The 18,901-nt window shown below is 47.5% G+C and overlaps 1 long non-coding RNA gene across 1 annotated transcript in view; it reads left to right on the forward strand.

Moving 5' to 3' along the window:
- LOC138492404 (uncharacterized) overlaps positions 1–14,799 on the forward strand; it is a 338,216-nt gene extending 323,417 nt beyond the window's left edge. Inside the window, exon 3 of the long non-coding RNA XR_011276200.1 lies at positions 14,428–14,799. This is a non-coding gene — a long non-coding RNA (uncharacterized lncRNA). The remainder of the gene's footprint in view (positions 1–14,427) is intronic.
- Positions 14,800–18,901: the final 4,102 nt, after the last annotated feature.

The raw sequence follows: 18,901 nt of genomic DNA on the forward strand, positions 1-18,901 counted from the left end.
AGTAACTGACGCTTGACCTTGAAACCTCCGCTGGACGATAAGGAGTGCTGTAGCTCTCCCTCGCAATCTGAAGGCTGCTGTGTTTCCAAGGACTGACCCAGAGAGGACCTGGTAAGGCGCCCTCTTCCCGAGCTTTGAGGGACCATCGTGCACAGCTGATCTTTGCCAACGCTCCCTGGTAGACAGAGCTTCGACAGGCTGCCCACCCAATTCGGGGATTGCTGTGGAACTCCAAGGAGAAGTACCCAGACTGTTGTCCGCCACTGTCGACGACCGCCGTCGCCGACCTGAGCCACCGTGCTCCCGTTTGCCTAAGAACTTTAATTGATCATCGAACGCTCTCGTCTACATCATCATCTGCTTTTCTTCCGCTGGAGAAGGCCTGACCGTCGACGCGCCGAGGAGCATCCACAGGTGGGTTTCCCGCCACCTAAAGACCGCAGAGACGCCGACGACTCGACGCCCTTGTTGGGCCACAGTTCTTCATCATCTCTTTGCGGTCCAGAACTATCGTCACCGAGGTGCCCCGCATGCCTCTTCCTTGCAGGACGCCAACGCTCTGTCGTCGATGAGCACCGATAGGAACGAAGCTGCCACTTCCCTGCCGTAGTTCAACCTGTTCACCGTCGGACGTTCGACGACCCGTGACTCCCGCCTTAAAGGGAGGGCACTCAAGAAGGGCTGTCGATTCCCGACACCGAACGCCAAGTTCCCCGACACCTCTCGACGATCCGTGGCTCCCGCCTGAAAGGGAGGCACTCAAGAAGGATCGGTCGGCGCATCGTCGGAGAACTCTACTCCACCAGGTACATTGGGGGGGTAAAACCTTAATAGGAAGAAGTGAGACTATTGAACATATGGACTGGGCTTGTGCGATATATCTTTATTTTGCAGGTTGCCCAGGTGGGGGGATCTCCACACAGAACTGTGTCTAGGTAACGGGGCCAGCATTCTGCCGATTGTTTCAACCATCTTACGTTCCTGCCTATCTCTATTGCTGGTTTCCTCGTTATTAATCTGTGTGACATTTTAACCGTACAGTTGATGCACTTTAATGAGATTCGATAACATTAGGGGTACCACTTTAGAAATGTATATATTTATCATTATTGAATTCAGAGTACAAAGTGCGTTATTGTGATTGTGTACATACCTTTGAATATTAATTATATAAAGACTGTGTTTTCAGTAATACAGTGTGTGGACATTCCTTTGTGGGGGTTCGGGGACTACATTGTACTTAAGAACCAGCCCGCATCACCTCCTGAGAAGCTAGGCCTTGATTGCTTGTCCATTGCTACCATATAGAGAATCTTGGCTGCGGTCCGCTGTGCCTCTCCTCTACCATATAGAGAGCGGAAGTACAGACACCCCCTACCAGTCTTTATAGTAGACTGGGCCAGATTATGTCCGAAAATAAGTCTGAATGTCGGCAAGGATATCCGCCTTGAATACAACATCCCACAGGGCGGCTGATTTGAATCGCCATGTGTGACTAGTAGGGGCGGGCATCCCCAATTCCAGGGTAATCAAGACCGGTGAGTGATCAGACAGTGTGCGCGCGAGTATCCGCGTTTCCACTACCCTGCCCAGCAATGGGCCGGACAGCAGCACCAAGTCGATCCTGGAGGAACTGTCATGAACTGAAGAGTAATAAGTAAACTTGCACGCTTGCAGATGCAGGGCCCTCCATGCGTCATGAATGTCAAGTGTCATGGTGTGGGACAGCAATCTGCGCCAGACAGGGACCTAGGGGCTGTACCGGTCCGATCCAACCCGGTATCCAGTATAAAGTTCATGTCCCCCCCCCAAATGATCTGCACCCCGACGTATCCTAGCAGTATGGATGCCACCTGGTCCACAAAATCGGGAGAGTCAACATTAGGGCCGTAGGTATTTACCAGCAAATAATCCCTGTTGGTTATGGCGTAGTGTAATACAGTGTATCTCCCCCCCGGGATCTATATAGCTCTTGTGGAGAACAAACTTAAGTGACTTATGGATCATCGTTACCACCCCTCTAGCGCGCGTGGAGTATGAAGTGAAATACCTGTGTGGTCCCCATGTTGGTGCAATACTCTTGATCAGAGGGCCCATTGAGTGAGTCTCCTGCAGGAGCAGTATTTTACACTCATGTCTGTTGGCGTATGCCATAATTTTACGAGCCTTGGTGTAATTGCTCAGGCCTCGCACATTCCAGGATATCACTGTTACAGGCATGTCAATGATTTAGGTAACATCCCACCACTGCTGTCGTAAAATGAATCCAGGGCGGAGGTCGCCCTCGTAAAGGCCCCCCGATGCACTGTGGTCTGCCAATCTGCCTCTGCCTTTTTGGATAACATACAACAAGCCCACTACACCCCCCTCCCGCACCACCCCATCCAAGCGGGCAGTGTTACCGCCCTCCCCCCACCCGTAATTACCAACGTGTCCCACAACAAAGAGGACAACAGGCGGTGTCCAACACGGGTCCGCAATCTCATTGGCCCAACCGGGGCCTATACCCAACTTCAAATTAGCAGAACTGAACATTGCAATCGCAGTGGGGTGCGCCGTTGCCGTGTGGTGGACACTTAACAGAATAGGGATAACATTGGGTTACCAGCGGTATCCTAAGTGATTCATATGCATACACAGCACACCTGGCACACGCAGGCCAGGCCCAAATAAGTAACAGAAAGGTGGGTTAAGCGGACCGGAGGGTGGCGGCTCCCCACGCCCAGCTCCCCCACCCCCGGAGCCGGCCTACGGTAGCAAGTGTAACAATAATCAACATGTGGAACATTCAATAGTGGCCAGCCGGTGTGCACGGCGGGGAGCCGCCCCCGGCCCAAATGGTGAAACCATGCATAAGTGTTCTACACCGGTATCCGATGTGCAGCTACAGGAGAGCCCGAAGGGCTGCATTATTATCAACACATAAAAAAGCAAGCAATAATAACAAAATTTCGGAGCTGTGAAATGATCTGCATTCAGTCATCAACCACAGGGTTACCGTTGAGATTAGGCAGTGGTATCTGTGACTCTATAAATTTGACAGCCTCCTCGGGCACCGTGAAAAAGAACAGCTTCTCTTTAAAAGTAATTTTAAGTCTGGCGGCATATGGGACATTGCGCTCTCGTAGCAGTTTCTTGACTCCCAGGAATTGACGTCTCTCCTGTTGCACCCCAACGGAGGAGTCAGGGAATATCCGGATGATATTAGAGTCAAGGCATAGGTCTCCCATCTCGCGTGACAGGCGTAGAATGAGGTCCCGATCCCTATGGTGAGAATCCTGGCGATGATAGGTCTGGGGAAGTCTCCCGGCTTGGGACGTGGGGACAGGGTCCGATGGGCTCGCTCGACTGTAAAGAAAGGGGATAGGGCAGGGTTCCCCAATAGGTCCTTAAGCAGGTTCTCGACAGCCAATTCCATGCGCCCCTTCAGGGAATTCTCGGGGACCCCAATAATGCGCAGGTTGTTTCTACGCAAGCGGGATTCGAGGTCGTCGCACTTTGATTTCACCGCCTTCATTTCGCGGGTCAGGATGGCCACGGCATCCTGTAAGGTGTGAAGCTGGTCTTCGTTAGCCCCAATTCTGTTTTCTGCCTCAGTAATCTGCGTTGCCGCCTGATCGACCTGGGACTTTAGAGCGGCGACATTGGCATTGATATTGTCCAATTTTTCGTGGAACGAGGCAAAGTTCTTGGCCATCGACTCCATCATGGTGGTGAGATCCGGGGCCGACGTGCCAGGGGAGGGCTCAGAGACAGGATCTTCATGGACGGGTGTTGTGTCGGGACGAGGGGCCACCTTCGCAAATCTGTCCATGGCGCCCACCTTGTTTGACCCCCTGGATTTGTTTGCATCACAAGTATGTTGAGGGGGACCAGATTGGTCAGGCCCTGTTTAGTATGGGACACCGAGACACAGTGGCAGGGCCCACTCCCCAGGCGGTGCAGTCCAATGGGGTCAAACGAGGGTAAAGGTGGACTGTGACACCCTTAGTATAATCACAGTGTAGATAGCACTGGGCCTATGCACGAACCAAATGAGGGCCGTAGGCAGCACTGAAGTCCAACATGGGAGATGCAGGGGATGGCGGAAGCCGCTGCAGGACGCTGCTGGCACGGAATTAGGCCAGATGGGGTAAGCAGGAAGGCCTGAGATACTGAGGAATGCCCAAGGGTGTTCTAAAGATAGTATTTAGCTCATTGCCTGATCTTATTTCCAATAAGTGAAGGCCTGGCCCCCAGTATGAGGCAGTGCCCTCCAGGGCAGTCCGGAATGTATGTGGGGAGAGGTGGTAATTGGAGCCCCCAGTGTGAAGCAGTACAGCTGAAGGGAGCGGGCTGCTCAGTGCACCCACAGATGACCCGGCCCCAGCGGCCAGCCGGGCTCAGGATGCGGGGCCGCAGAGGAGGCAGCGCGGCCCGTGCAGGCAGGCCTGAGGGAGAGGCGCCGGTCCGCGCTGGAGATCAGCACGCACTGATGGGGGCCTCCACCCCGGCCAGCTCCTCACCTGGGCAGCCGCGGCAGGCCGCCATTCGCGAACAGTGCTCCGGGGCTCCCAGGTGACAGCTGGCAGGTCGTCGGGTCCAGCGGCCCGCACGGGAGCGGGGCCGCGACGGCGAAGCAGGGAGCGGGGCAGAGCAAGCACCAGCCCGGACGTCGCTCCTGTCCTCTGGAGCAGCAGGATCGGGGGCAGGAAAGCCCCGATGCACAGATGTAGACAGGGGGCACCCGCACCGCCTTATACCAGGGTAGGTGACTGCAGGCGCCGCTCACATGCGCCACAGCCAAGTTGGAGGATCTCCGCTGAGGGCAGGCCCGCGCCGGGACCCAGGCAGCGCCGGGGCGCACACAGGAACACAGGCCAGAATTGCAGATGCGGCCCAGCAGGGCCTATAGTGCCCGATTCGGGCTGGGAAAGCAGCAGGGTATGCAGCGCGATGTCGGCAGTAAACAGGGCCGGCGTAGTGTTGAGAAAAGTGAAGGTTCGCGCTGATGATGGCGGATTTGGGTCCCTGCCACACAGAGCTCCAAGACTAGGTGGCAATTTTCAGGCTGCTCAACAGCGCCCCCCGGCTTTCCCGAATCTTAAACAAAGTCTTGTTATGTAAGTAGCAAAAACCCAGCCCTAAATTGCATAAGACCTTCACTTTTGCAGCACTGCATCCTATATTTCCCTATTGAAAACCCCAAATTGCCAGAGTAATTCAGTCATAACACCCATAGAAGAATCTCTTGTTTGCTGGTATATGTTAAGAAAACCCTGCATTTGTCTGTGTAAATCCTTAGCATTTTTGTAAGTAAATCAATTAATTCCCCCATTGAATTTCACGGATCAGGATTGTTGAAATTCAAGACCAACCATACTTGTCTAGTGTTTTTATTTAAATTGTTAAAGTCATTAAAGCATTGCATCAAAATAATTATTCCCATTGTGAGCTGGAAACTGAATTTGTCCCTGTGTCTAAATTATGCCATTGTCATTCCTATTTGCATCTGTCCTATTAAACCCAAACCGCTGTTCCCATTCTGAGTAATCTCTTTGCCCAAGGCCTACCTGTTAGCTGCCCCTGTCATTTTCATTAAAACCGATTTTCCTATGTGCCTTTCTCATTGTTGAAAGTGTAATTTCTAGCCCCAGTAAATTAAGGTGATTCCCATTTTTGTTTTTCTAAAAATTTGTTTTCATCCCTTAAAAAAGCATTTTTCTTAGGTATTTCCCTTCCTCTATCAGATTCTGAGTGCAGATTTTGAATTGCATTTCCTACATTTTATATTGCTCAGAGCTTGCCTGTCACTTCCCAGCCGCAGCAAAATTAGTGTGATTTGCCTTTTCGTGTTTCTAAAAATGTCTTTTAACCTTTGAAAACTGGTTGTTCCTAGTTCATATATCTTCCCCTACTGTACCCTGATCACTGATTTTCGAATTGCATTCCTTTCATTATTTTGATATTCTTTCTCATGTGTTGCCTGTGTTAAAAATCGAATTTCCTATGTGTGCTAGCTAGTCTGTTTTGAAGCTCTATTTGTCTCTAGTGTAAGCAGCCCAAAGTACCCTTGTGTGCTGTCCCATAGCAGTAGTATTGAATCATTGAAACCCCATTTTTCCATTGTTGCAGTGTGGAGTGCTTAACCGTCAGTGCTATCACTTTGTGGTAAATTATTCTTTTTCTGTTCTGTCATTAAAACACCAAAATTAACTGTGATAGTATATCTACACATGGTTGTTGTGTAGAGACTATTGCATTTTGTGTTGCCACAACTTTGTGGCTGCTGTATTTTGATTATACTCCTTTACTATATTGAATAATAAATTATTAAATATCTTATTGATACACACCGGCCTGGTTCCTAGTCCATCGTGACAGGGGGTGTTTGTGGAGGTTGGGTGCAAGACGGGTTGGAGGCCTACTCAAAAAGAATCCGTAGTATATTAGAAATAAAAAGCGTTTTATTGTGCGCCACATCCATTGTAAAAGAAGGAGTGTGCCGTGTAATAAACCGTGACAAAGTGGGGACTTGTGCCGTGATTGAGAGAAGTGTTTTCACCCATGGCAGTGCAGCACAGCAGCCTACCCATTGAAGGTATTGTTACTTTTAGTGGACAGAAAGCTGGGTTGCATTATAAAGGCGCCATCCAAAAACTTGTACCCTATGTATCAGGGATGTGTCTCAAAATAAAATATTGTAAGCATAAACTAGGCAGGAGCAGGGTGGAGATTCTGCCCTTGCATAGATAACCCAGCAGGTACAGAACAATTCTCACAATGAGCACCATGGAAATTAACATAGCTAGGAAGCACCTTCTGTCCAAACTGTTCATTAAAGGGGAATGGGCAGAACAGGAACAAAACGTCTGGCAATCTACAATGATGCAACAGGTAACCTCTACACATATGGATGTGTGGCAGGACAGTGTCCTGTTACATCAATCCCTGACCGACTTTTACATGCCGCAGACTACTAAAGATGAGGAAACTAAAATGGTCCAACTCACTGTATACATGTACTTCCACATGATAATCTTGGAAGAAAGGTACCAGGACAGTGTAGCCTCTGAACAGAATCAATCTGAGTTATTGGAGTAAGTAAAATGGGAGTTAAGGCAGGTAGAGGAGAAAATGCGAGAGAGCGAGTTATAATTAGGAAACATCATTCAGCAGCTAAATGAATAGCATCCTTCTTGGGCCCTTGCATGGTAAGGGTCTGTGTGGGTAATAATCACTCCATCCCCATCTCTAAAACATGCAGTATTCCACAGGGCTCATGCATGTCGCCTCTGCTTTTCAATTTGTATATACGACCACTACTGGATCTCCTAAATTAATTAGGTGTTCGATATACAAATTATGTGGACGACACTCAGATTGTCATCCAGCTGAGCGGTCACTATAAAAATGATGCTGAAACTATCAATACCATCTATAAAGCCATCCAGAACCGGATGGCCTACGGTGTCCGGTCAAATGTTCGAATGCATTTGATCGAATGACAAAATGCTCGAGTCAATTTGACCGAAAACAAAAAGGTCGAATGTTTAAAAAAAAAGTATATACATTTTTTTTGCTCTAGTATAGATAAAAAAGGTGTTTTAACACCAAAAATGGGGGGTTTGGGGGCCCCCCCCCAAAAAAATAAAATAAAAAAAATAAATTCGACCCTTTTTTTCGGTCAAATTGACTCGAGCATATTGTCATTCGATCAAATGCATTCAAGCATTTGACCTATAACCATAGCCTACAATTCCCTGGCCCTGAATAACAATAAAACACAGCTCATGATGGTATCCTCTAAGAACACCCGAAACAAGCTAGACACAGACTATGCCAACTTCACTATCGCAGACAATTTCATCATGGTCCAAAGGAAAGTAAAAACATTAGGCGTTGTTCTAGATGACAAACTATTCATGAAGCCCCACGTCTCCAGCATTCGATCTAGCTGTGGACTGATTAATAAGCGAATACACTATATTCACCCATTCACAACAAATGAAAACTGTGCACTTCTGTCCACCGTGTTGATAAATTCTAGATTAGATTATTGTAACAGCCTACTGTCCAGCACCACCGCTGCCAACATACAATATTTGCAAGTGGCTCAGAATAATGCTGTGCGCACCATCTTTAACCAATCGCGCCACACTCACATTTTCACCTACAGAAAGAAGCTACATTGGCTTCCGGTAAAACACAGAATAGCACATAAAGTGTTAACAATGACACATAAGTGCGCGTCCTTAAGCAGTCCCTCATATTTGTCAGAACGCATCAAAGTCAAGACAACCAACAGGAACCTTTGTTCCTCTACTGCTACAGTGCTTGCTTCCCCCAGATTCAAAATCGCTAAATTTGGAGGTACCACTCTCGATTTCCAGGGTCCTCTCCTATGGAATGTACTTCTACCTGCAATACGCCAGGTTCAAAACTACCCTCTTTTTAAAAGAGCTATAAAGACTCACCTTTTTAACATAGAGTAATCCTACGACCTCTCCACACTTCCTCTGCTTCAGTCTTTTAATGTTTTGTTTGTCTTGTTTTCGTTTTCTGTGCGCAGGCATGTGGCGTGTAACAAGAATTAAAATAAATAAAATAAAGGAGGAGTTGGCAGTACAGCAACAAAATATCTCAGAGCAGGAGTCCCAATTATCTGTACTAAAAGAGGAGTGCCAAGAAGGGTTGATTCCCTGAAAAAGAGTCAACTAAAATTGAACCAACAAGTGATATACAATAGAGCCTGCTTAGAGGATATGGGTGCTCTTCAAAATCAGATTAAGCAATTGGAAGAGGAAAATAACCGGTTGATTATTAAAGAGGTCCATTCCCAAGAGGAATTTGACCAGGAGCGCCAGACGTTAAGCGCTATGAAAAAAGCAGAGAGATAACCTGACTGAACAGAATGGCACACTGTATCAGGAAAAATATGGCCAATGCTAGAAAGTGTGTCAATTAAAGACAGACCTGGAGAAAAGTGAGTCATGTTTTCAGGAACTGACTAACATAAAATTAGAGAATGAAAAATTAATGGGGCATATGAGACAAATACAATGTGACCTAGAGCAGACAATACAGACCCAACATGCGCAGAGTGAGGAGATTAGTCTCCTGCAACAGAAATGGTCTGAGTATTCCCAGACAATACAAGAAGCACAGAAAGAAAATGAGGCCCTTCGTGATGAGAACAGGGAACTCCATGGCCATGTAGTAGCACAAGGTAAGGTCATAGAAGCCAGTCCAGCCCTGGTAGTCGAGTACACAGCTCAGGCCTCTGCATACTACCAAGAAATAGGGACTAAGAAAGTTAAATCAGAGAGATTAGAGAAGGAGTGAGCTAGGCTTAATCGGGTCTTGAGGAACCCCAAACAGTTAGGGAATGGAAGGGCAACCCCTGACCTTGGTGTGATGTCCTCTGTACCTGGAGACTCAAGCCAACTCACCACCCTATATGCACAAGGCACTGCTAACTGCATACCTATGAGTTCACAAGAAAAAGGGAACATGAGGCAACCAGACTCAATTAGGTCTAGCATGATTGAGTTGGCAGGCCAGCATCCATCAGAGATTGATGGACGTGCATCACTGCTTAGGTTCAAAAATATTTTGGCAAATGTATCTGACCAGAAGGACTCCTATCAAGAGAAAATCAGGGAGTAAAACTGGTAGAGGCATCAGCTACAAAGGGACCATCTGGTCCACTTTGCAGACAAAGAAGAGTCAAAAGAGCATCCTGAAAACCTCCACCCGTTCAGGGAGGTGGGGGGAGCTCTCCACCAACCCCGGAAGGAGGGAGGAGTTGGATGAGTACTCCCCTGTGGGAAAGAGGGAATCCAAGGGACGTGACCCAGAAAGCTTACAATGCAACAGGGGAGAAGAGATTAGGCCCTGTCATTCTGGGATAGACTCGTGGTCGGAATCAGGGAGCACCTAGATGATAGGGATGGGACCACAAACAGCAGCAGCTCTGAGTCTGAGGGTGAATGGACTCAGGTGCAGAGGAAAAAGAAGGCTGCCAAACAAAAGAGAACTTTGGTAAAAGACCCCATTAGACAAATAAAAGCCATTAGAAATGTCATGACCCTTTACCATAAAAATGCCAAGTACTCAGTCCGGGAGCATCTGGAGCTGTATGACCATACAATGACGTCATTTGTCATTAAAAATTACCAGAATTCTATGGAGTTTGCCAAATGGACATTCTCCTCAGAATACTCTAGCTTCTTTGCTGGGCTGGAGAATCAGAATCATTCAAGGTGGTCTACCTACAAGGAAGCCATCTTGAAGCACTTCTCCGTGCACCGGAACCCCCTGGAGGCTCGCAAGGCAGCCTACAACCTGCAGTGCGATCAGGCACCGAGAGAGTTTGTCCAAGAATTGAAAAGGACATTTGCCCAAACTGCTAGACAGGTGCACACAAACAGTAGGGAGTTAATTAATACCTATTTTCATGCCCTCCCTATGTACACAATGATACAACTGGTTAGGGACTTCCACGATGAAAGGACCCTAGACTGGGTAATGGGTAATAGAACAGGCTACCCGGATTTATGAAGTCCAGAATCCTGTAGAAAACAAACATTTTCCTAAAAATCCCAAAATAGCAAACACCCCTGCTGCTGCCAAGGTGGCAGAGGTGAAGAATACCCCAATTCTGGACCTAGACATGGGGGGAGGGAAGCCTAAAAATACACCTCCCGCTAACAAACCAACTGAGAGGCAGAGAAGACCCTCTGACCAGTCCCAAGTGGGTGGCAGCCAGGCAGGGTACCCCATAAATCTGCCACCTACATTAGCCCGAGGTACAAGGGGAACAGGCCCATCTTGGGGTATGCATGGACTCCCCCGGCTCAAGTGGGGGGATCCAACCAGGTAAATACAGCCCCAGGAAATATTCCTCCCAACTTCCCTCCACATTTTCCACAGAACTGCCCTCAGGAAGTCAGTAATCTTCCACCCTCCAGTTTAAGTAAGTTTCTTCCCTAGGTACCCTCCAAACCCCAACATACAGAATAATCCTTCTCTCTCTCCCCGCTTTCAGGAGTCTGGACCCCCAAATCAGGGAGAAGGGATACCCAGGATGAAGGGCTACCAGGGAAAACCTCCATACGCAGGCTACTCTGGGAGAAGGGACAGTTACCCTTCCAGAGAGCAGCAAAGATTTGACCCAAGGCCCCGGTATCAGCCAGAGAGGGTGTCACAACTGGAGCGCCAGGTCCAGAGCTTGACCCAAGACCTGAGCTGCATGTTGAGGGCTCAGCAGAGCCCTAAAATGAACATGGCTGCCCAGAACAGCTCAAACCAAGGGTCTGGCACCCTGGAACAATGACGGGGAGAAAACCCTGACAACCAACAGGTTCCAGAGGAGGAGGCTCAGGAGGAAGGGGGAGGCAAAGCAAAACCCGTTAAAAGCCCCTAGAAACCTCTGAACCTGAACCCTGCGAATAACATCTTCTATTTCAAGCACTGGGGGGATTCCTCCCAATGACAAATGGGTCCCAAAAGACCCGAACTTAGACTGGGTAAGTATGGGGACTGACCCAGAACCACAAATCCCTAAACCCCAAAAATGTCATTCCAATGACTCAGAAATAAATGAGGGATCCTCCCCCCAAAACCGGTTCAAGTGACTGTCTCCAGGAAAAGGGGAACAGCACAGAAACAGGGGAAAAAGGGGATTTCTAAATTCCCCAAACCGGTTCAAGTGACTGGCTCCAGGTAAAGGGGGACAGCACAGAATCAAGGGAAACAGGGGATTAAAAAACTTCCCAAATCTCAGGATGCCAAATTTTCTTCACAGATTCCCGAACTCTGACACAGAAAATTGCTCAAGACCACACAGTGTCGGCATTCAAAATAAAGAAATTCACTGCCCAGCTTGCCCAAAATGCACATTGTCTTTGCCCCCTTTAGGAGAAAGAAGGTAGATGTTATGCCCCCGTCAGGGTGCAAGGACAGTATGCCTTTTCAGCGCTGGTGGATAAAGGATCCCAACCCACCCTCCTGTCCAAAAAGGCATTTGAGCAAACTAATTCAGGAAGGGGGGAGAGTCACCAAATTCCTCTTCAACCTCTTCCTGCACAACTCCAGAACTTCGACAGAAATTACATTTCGATCGAGGGGACTGCAGACCTGGAGATCAAAATTGGGCGACACAAGGTGAAACATCAGTTATAGTTGTCACTCCAGAGGGAACCCCTGTCTCCTAGGGAATTACCTTCTTCTGAGGTTGTCACCCCTAATAGACTGTGTGTACATGGTCCTCTGGACACAGACTAACCAGCCAATAAAATTAAAGCAGAGCACGACCTATGTAAGCTTAAATGGCACATGACATATGGCCGAGCAACGGTCTGACCAAATTGAGTTCCACTTGATGAACAATCAGGACCCGACATAACTGTAATTGCTGTAGGAGAACAAACTGGTGATGGGATCTCTTCTCCATTCTTTTTTTTTTAAATTCTTTATTTACATAACATCGGCAACAAAACTCAAAACAACCAATATAAACAAATAAAACACGGTAAACAATACAAGAAAGTACAGCATTTTACACAGGTCTATGTACAAAGTGAGATACTCATCACCTCAAACCCCCAGCAAATCAAACAAATCCCTCAATCACCCCCCACCCAACAAACACATTCCCAGGTTAAAATCACTGAAGAAATCCACCCCATATTTTTTCAAATAAAACCAATTTACCCTCCATATCCGCCAATTCATGCATCTCAGATAACCACACCTCAATATTCAATGTTAAAGCATTCTTCCAATTTCGCAAGATAATTCGTTTACCAGTCATCGCCCCTCTGAATAACCACTTCTTCTCACTCTGAGTGAGATCACCCAAAGACTCATCACTCCCCAATATGATCACACTAAAATCCAAGACCGGGAGATTCACAATCACCTCAACACATATACGTCCAATCTCACCCCCGAACAACCTCATCAGCCTACAATCCCATAGTAGATGTTCCAACGTACCAATCTCACATGAACACCTCCAACAGTCTGCATTCTCCATCATCCCTCTCATACATACTCTCAGGTGTCCAATAAATTCGGTTTAGAAGTTTAATCTGCCTCGATCTTTCAGTGAGTCCTAGCGAGCACAACTTCACATTCATACACATGTTTTGCCACCAGCCCTCTGTGATATCCAACCCGATTCTCCTGCTCCACTGCTCTCTCAAAGAGTAATTTCCTTGAAAACATGACACAAATACTTTATACAGTTGACCGGCCAGACCCCCACCCGATCTCACCAAATTCCGTGCAAACAGACCCAGCTCAATTTTCCTCTCCAAATCCACAACACCTATTGCACGCTTAAGCTTTACAAAGTCAGAATTCCTAAAATGTTCAATACCATACTGCTGCTGCACTTCCCTGGCGGTCATCCAGCGACCATTTGTAAACAGATCACCAACCCGCCTCACCCCACCCAGAACCCAATCTCCATTCTTGAAAATCAACCTCCCTCCCAGATTCGAGTGGCATTCCACACTGGAAGGAAATAGCCTGACATTTTATACTGATCCACAATTTGAAGAAAACCCAAACCCCATGATAAAAGGTGATGAATAGCCAGCTCAAAGCTTGACTGATATTCAGAAAAAGGGTGAACAGCTGTTCCTTCCCATTCCGATAAATGAGGATGGGAGCCTGTTCTCAACCAGAGAATGCCTGAATAATGGAAAAACCTTAATCAGCAAAGTGTTATTCAGGAAACCCCCAAAAGATCATACCATTACCACATTTAAGTTGATAGGTAAGTGGGAAATGGGCCTGGAACTCCCAATTCCAAACATATCCTGCCTAGCAGGTGCATGCTAAAAATGTCCATTGGTGATAAAAGCATAGAACATCATTTTTGGGTTGTGCAAGATGTCCCCTCTGCCTTCTACTTAGGTAGTGGCATTCTCAATCGATTCGCAATTTATTTGGACTCAGTTAAGTTTCAAGTCTGGTCCTGACAGTCGGGTAACCCCCTAGGCTTTGACAATCCTGAAAAGGCATTTTGGTCAGCTCAATTGCTGCCGTTTGCAGTTGAAGTTCAAACTGTAGAAGAGGTCACCATCCCTGGACTGGTCCGGCCATTCACCATCGCCTAATAATTAAGAGAGCCGGACTTGTGGCTGATTAGAGAACCCAGTGAGGGTGGAGCCCAGCAATCTTCTGAAGAGTACAGGTTAGGAACTGGAACCCGGATGAAGAATATATATATATATATATATATAACAGAAAAACAGAGTAATTTACTTGGTGTTATTGTACAAATGAAGACAAAAGAAAAGAAAGATAAAATTGTTTATGAAATTAGAAGATTATGCATAACTAGAGGTTGTTGTTGTTGTAACTTCTTGTAAATCATCTGGGAAAATTGTGTGTAAAAAGTACTGAAACTTGTTTTTTTTAATCTTCTATTAGAGAATGAACATCCTTAAATTCCAGCATGGAGAGGAGAACCCCGGGGACCTGCAAAAGGGGTGCCGCGCCACACCCTCCAACCCAAAGATGGAAGGGGAGGCTGAAGTGCCCACTCCCAAAAGAAGGAAGAAATGGGGTGTGCCATACCATAACCCAAACCCAGAGACGGAAGGGGATACCGGAGTGCCCACTCCCTGATGAAGGAAAAGTACGCCTCAGAAACCCCACTCTGCCCTGCTGTTCCCCAACAAAGAGCCATGGAAAAGCAGGGTGGGGGCATGTGGGGTACATTTAAAGGCCCCAAACAGAAGTCCCTTTTACCTGAACAGCATCATTTAAACACTGCAACCAAAAACGGCCTGGCTTTTGCTTTTATTTTCACATGAGTGGCAAGAATTTCAAAACTGCAATAAAAACAGCCTGGCTTTTTCTTGTTGTTCATGTAAAATGAAAGAACCATGGGGTAAAGGGGCCTACCTGTCATTATCAATGGACCATCAGCAATGTAATTCACCCAAGAAGGAGGAATCAAAGAATCCTGTGACATGGAAAACAGGATATTTAAACATTAAAAGCAAAAACGGGCTACACAGGTATTTGCAAATAAAAATGGCTTTAAATTCACAATGGAACAAGATACCACTGCTCACAGAAAAATGTCAGGAAAGCAAAGCCTAATGTGTGAGTGTGACCAAAGCAAATGTATATTATGTTTCACCCACAAAACTCCTGTAAACATGTGAAGAGGCACTTACTTCAGGAAAAACCTGTTCTGGTTGAGTTCTAAACTTCACAATGGACTGTCCCGCTTCCAGCTGGATGTTGCACCTCCCAGCTAACAACCCTGCAATAAAATGTGATGCTGTTGTAGGCGTCAAACTTCCCTATTCTGCAAACCGGCCAGCAGGAGAGCAGCGATTTCAAAACAAGGCAATCCTTGGCTAAGGTCTGACAAAAAGGCGTGAGCCCTTGCTGCACCCACTTCAAAAGAGCCCACATCACTTCAAAGAGACTTATGAAAAATATCTGGTCACAGGCGAGCCCAGGACAACAGATGGCTGTGGGGGATGAAGCGGCCCTCACTGTCATGGGTATCAGGCAGGTAGTTGGGGCAAGCTGGGTGGAGGCTTGGCAGGCCTGGCATAGGCACACAAAGAACCCATAACAAATCCCTCCTTTCATTCCTTCCTAGTGTTTGTAGTAACTTCCTGGTTACCACTTCCTGTTGCCAAACAGGAAGTGCATGATAACTCATGAGCTCTCTAGTGTTTGGGTGTGGCTGGCTATATAAGCCACACCCAAGATTCTTCCAGTGCTTCGTGTTGCTTACTGTGAGCTGCATCAGCAACACACTTGCCATGCTCTGGATCAGCCAGCATCTGCTTACCTTCTCCGGATCATCCTGCTTCTGCTTACCTGCTCAGGATCATCCTGTTTCTGCTTACCTGCTCCTGATCATTCTGCTTCTGCTTACCTGCTCCGGATCATCCTGTTTCTGCTTACCCGCTCCGGATCATTCAACTTCAGCTTACCTGGTACTTACTCCACGCCGCAGCTATCTCCAGTCAAGAGGGGACTCCTACACCAGCACCTGTAAGAACAAAGAAGAACAGCGTTAACACGTGCACATCAGTAATGCTGCACATACTCACCGAATCATCCCGCAATGCTGGAATCCAGGTTAGTTGCACGAGCGCACAAACCCCTGTGAGAAAGAAGAGACATTATTCATTGCACTCGCTCCAATAACGCGGACACTTATTTCACTGCGTTCTCTCTCTCCACGCGGTGCATACTTACCAAAGGCCTCCGGCCAAACTTACTTAACCACCAAGTCTCCAGTAGCGCTGAACCCGGACTTGAGGCGCTAATACCACATAATTTCTTCTGCAAGGGAAAGGGAGAGACATTACCAGGCGCTCTCGGGCGCTGCACAAACCTACCAGCAGCTAGCTTCTACACGCAGCGCTACTCACCCACAAAAATACCGGCAAACAAAGACAATACGGACAATTTTGGACACTCAACATTCTCCGCGCAACGTTCACTTGTGGGAAGGACTTTCTAGCCAGTGAAGAAACTGGCGCCTTGAACTCTCGGCCTCGCTGAGAAGGCATAAAACAGCGTTTGGCATCTGAACTCAGCCTACAGATATTGGCACCAATCACATGAGTGAATCGTGCCCTTGCGAATGCAGGATGGAGTGCACACCCTACTAAAGATCAAGGTAAGCCCATAGGGGAACATCACAGCACACAGTCTGAGTGTACACTTTGTATTTGACAGGTATTCCTCCAGGTGGAACAGGGGAAGTGAAGACTCGGGGTCAAGGGAGGCTCGTCCATTGCTCCTGCAGAGACAAAGGTGAGTGTGACAGAACACAAAGCCATCCTCAATACCTGTGCCCGAGCGATGGAAACCTCCAAGGTAGACCAGCTTTCCCTATTGTTAGGTGAACTACAGGCCGAGGTGCATGCAGCCCGCTCAGAGAAAAATGCCTTAAGGTGCGAACTGGTAGTCAACAGGGACAAAACAGACAATTTGGCAAGACAGTTCCTACATACCCAAGCTGGTCTAGCACCCCTACCAGGTGGAGTTCCACAGGGGCAGCCTACCGTGGCACCTGTAGCCCCACCCATTCAGGTATTGCTTACAGGCAACATCCCTTTAGCACCCCAGAACGCTTCTCTGGGGATCTCAAGAAATTTGGAGCATTCATGAATCAATGCCAGCTACATTTCATATGCAAACCAGACACCTTTCTGAACGACCAAGCTAAAGTAGCTTTTGTCCTCTCCTATTTAGGAGGGCATGTGGTGGACTGGTCTGTCCCGTTAGTGCTTATGGACGACCCTTTACAGAGAAATTACCCAGGTTTCAGCATGAACTGGAAAAACTATTTGCCCATCGGACTCGAGGTCAGGCCCTGGATGATGAGCTACTCTCTCTCCGACAGGGTGGTCAGGATCTTATCTCATATGTCGCCACATTCAATCGCTTAATAGCCGAATCAGGTTGGCCAGAGGAGAAACTAATAACGTTATTTTATCAAGGACTGAGAGGAGAATTAAAAGATGTCTTGGCGCAAGTAGTTAATCCTCCTGAAGATTGCAGTGAATACAGCAACCTAACTATGCAACTAACTAGACCACTGGTTACAGGATCGCAAGGCCGACCGAATCAGATCAGAGCATAGACCAGTGTATGTCCAACCAAAGGAAGCGTCCCATCGACAGGCCTCAGAACCACACTCAGAGCCCATGCAATTGGGTGTTCTCAGGGGAGCACTCACCAAGGCGGAGAGAGAACGGAGGCGTCAGGAAAACCTTTGCTTATATTGCTGCCAATCTGGTCACCTCTTCCGGAACTACATGATTAAACTCCCACGGAAGACAATGGGGGTACTAGATAACACAGGGGAAGACACAGGTGCGGTAGCGGAAAACTCCAAAGCCCGGCAGATGTAGAGGTTGGTCTGTCGAGCCAGGAACGGAGCACTCAGATCTCACATTTCAGTATTCCTGTGGTTTTGGTAGACCCTTCACAGCCCACCTGAATGCATGCCCTCAAGGCTTTCATAGACAGTGGGTCTATTGGGAACTATCTGTACATAAACACTGCAAAGATCTTGGGATTAGCATTCTACCGTAAGGACACCGCAGAAAGCGTGACAGCTGTGGATGGCACACAACTCCTTTTGGGACCAGTAACACAGTGTACTTCCACCATCACCTTAATCTGCCAAGAAGGCCACAGAGAAAGTATTAGATTCAACCTTATCACTGCACCCCAATTCCAGCGGATTCTTGGGATACTGTGGCTAGAGACGCACAACCCAAAGGTAGATTGGCGAGCTCGAACCTTACTCTTTTCCACAGAATGTGCCTCTTGTTATGACATCAAAGGGATCAAAGGAAGCCCATTGTTAGCTACACAGGAAAAGATAGCAGGTTTAGGCTTGGTGGGCACTTTACCAGAGGAATACCAGGAGTTCCAGGATGTGTTCGCGAAGGAGCAAGCTAATACACTACCACCACATCAAGTTTATGACTGCCAGATTGACCTGCAACGAGGCGCACAAGTACCGTGCAGGTGCATTTATGCATTAAACGAGGAAGAAAACACTCATCTACGGACCTACTTGGATCAATATCTGGCCAATGGCTTCATTAGACCATCTAAGTCACCAGCCGCCTCCCCACTCTTCTTCGTACCGAAGAAAGTGGGGGACTTAAGAACGTGTATTGATTACCGGGCCCTAAATCAAGTCACCACAAAAAATAAATACCCGTTATCTCTGAAACCAGTACTCATAGACCAGGTGAGATAAGCAAAGATTTTCACCAAGCTAGACTTACGCGGCGCATATCACCTGGTACTCATGAAGAAAGGGGACTAAGTGGAAGACTGCGTTACGTTCCCGTTATGGCTTATACGAATACCAGGTCATGCCCTTTGGGCTTTGCAATGCCCC

This window comes from Ambystoma mexicanum, chromosome 10, assembly GCF_040938575.1.
Source record: "Ambystoma mexicanum isolate Mex_15411 chromosome 10, UKY_AmexF1_1, whole genome shotgun sequence".
In the NCBI taxonomy this organism is placed as follows: Eukaryota; Metazoa; Chordata; class Amphibia; order Caudata; family Ambystomatidae; genus Ambystoma; species Ambystoma mexicanum.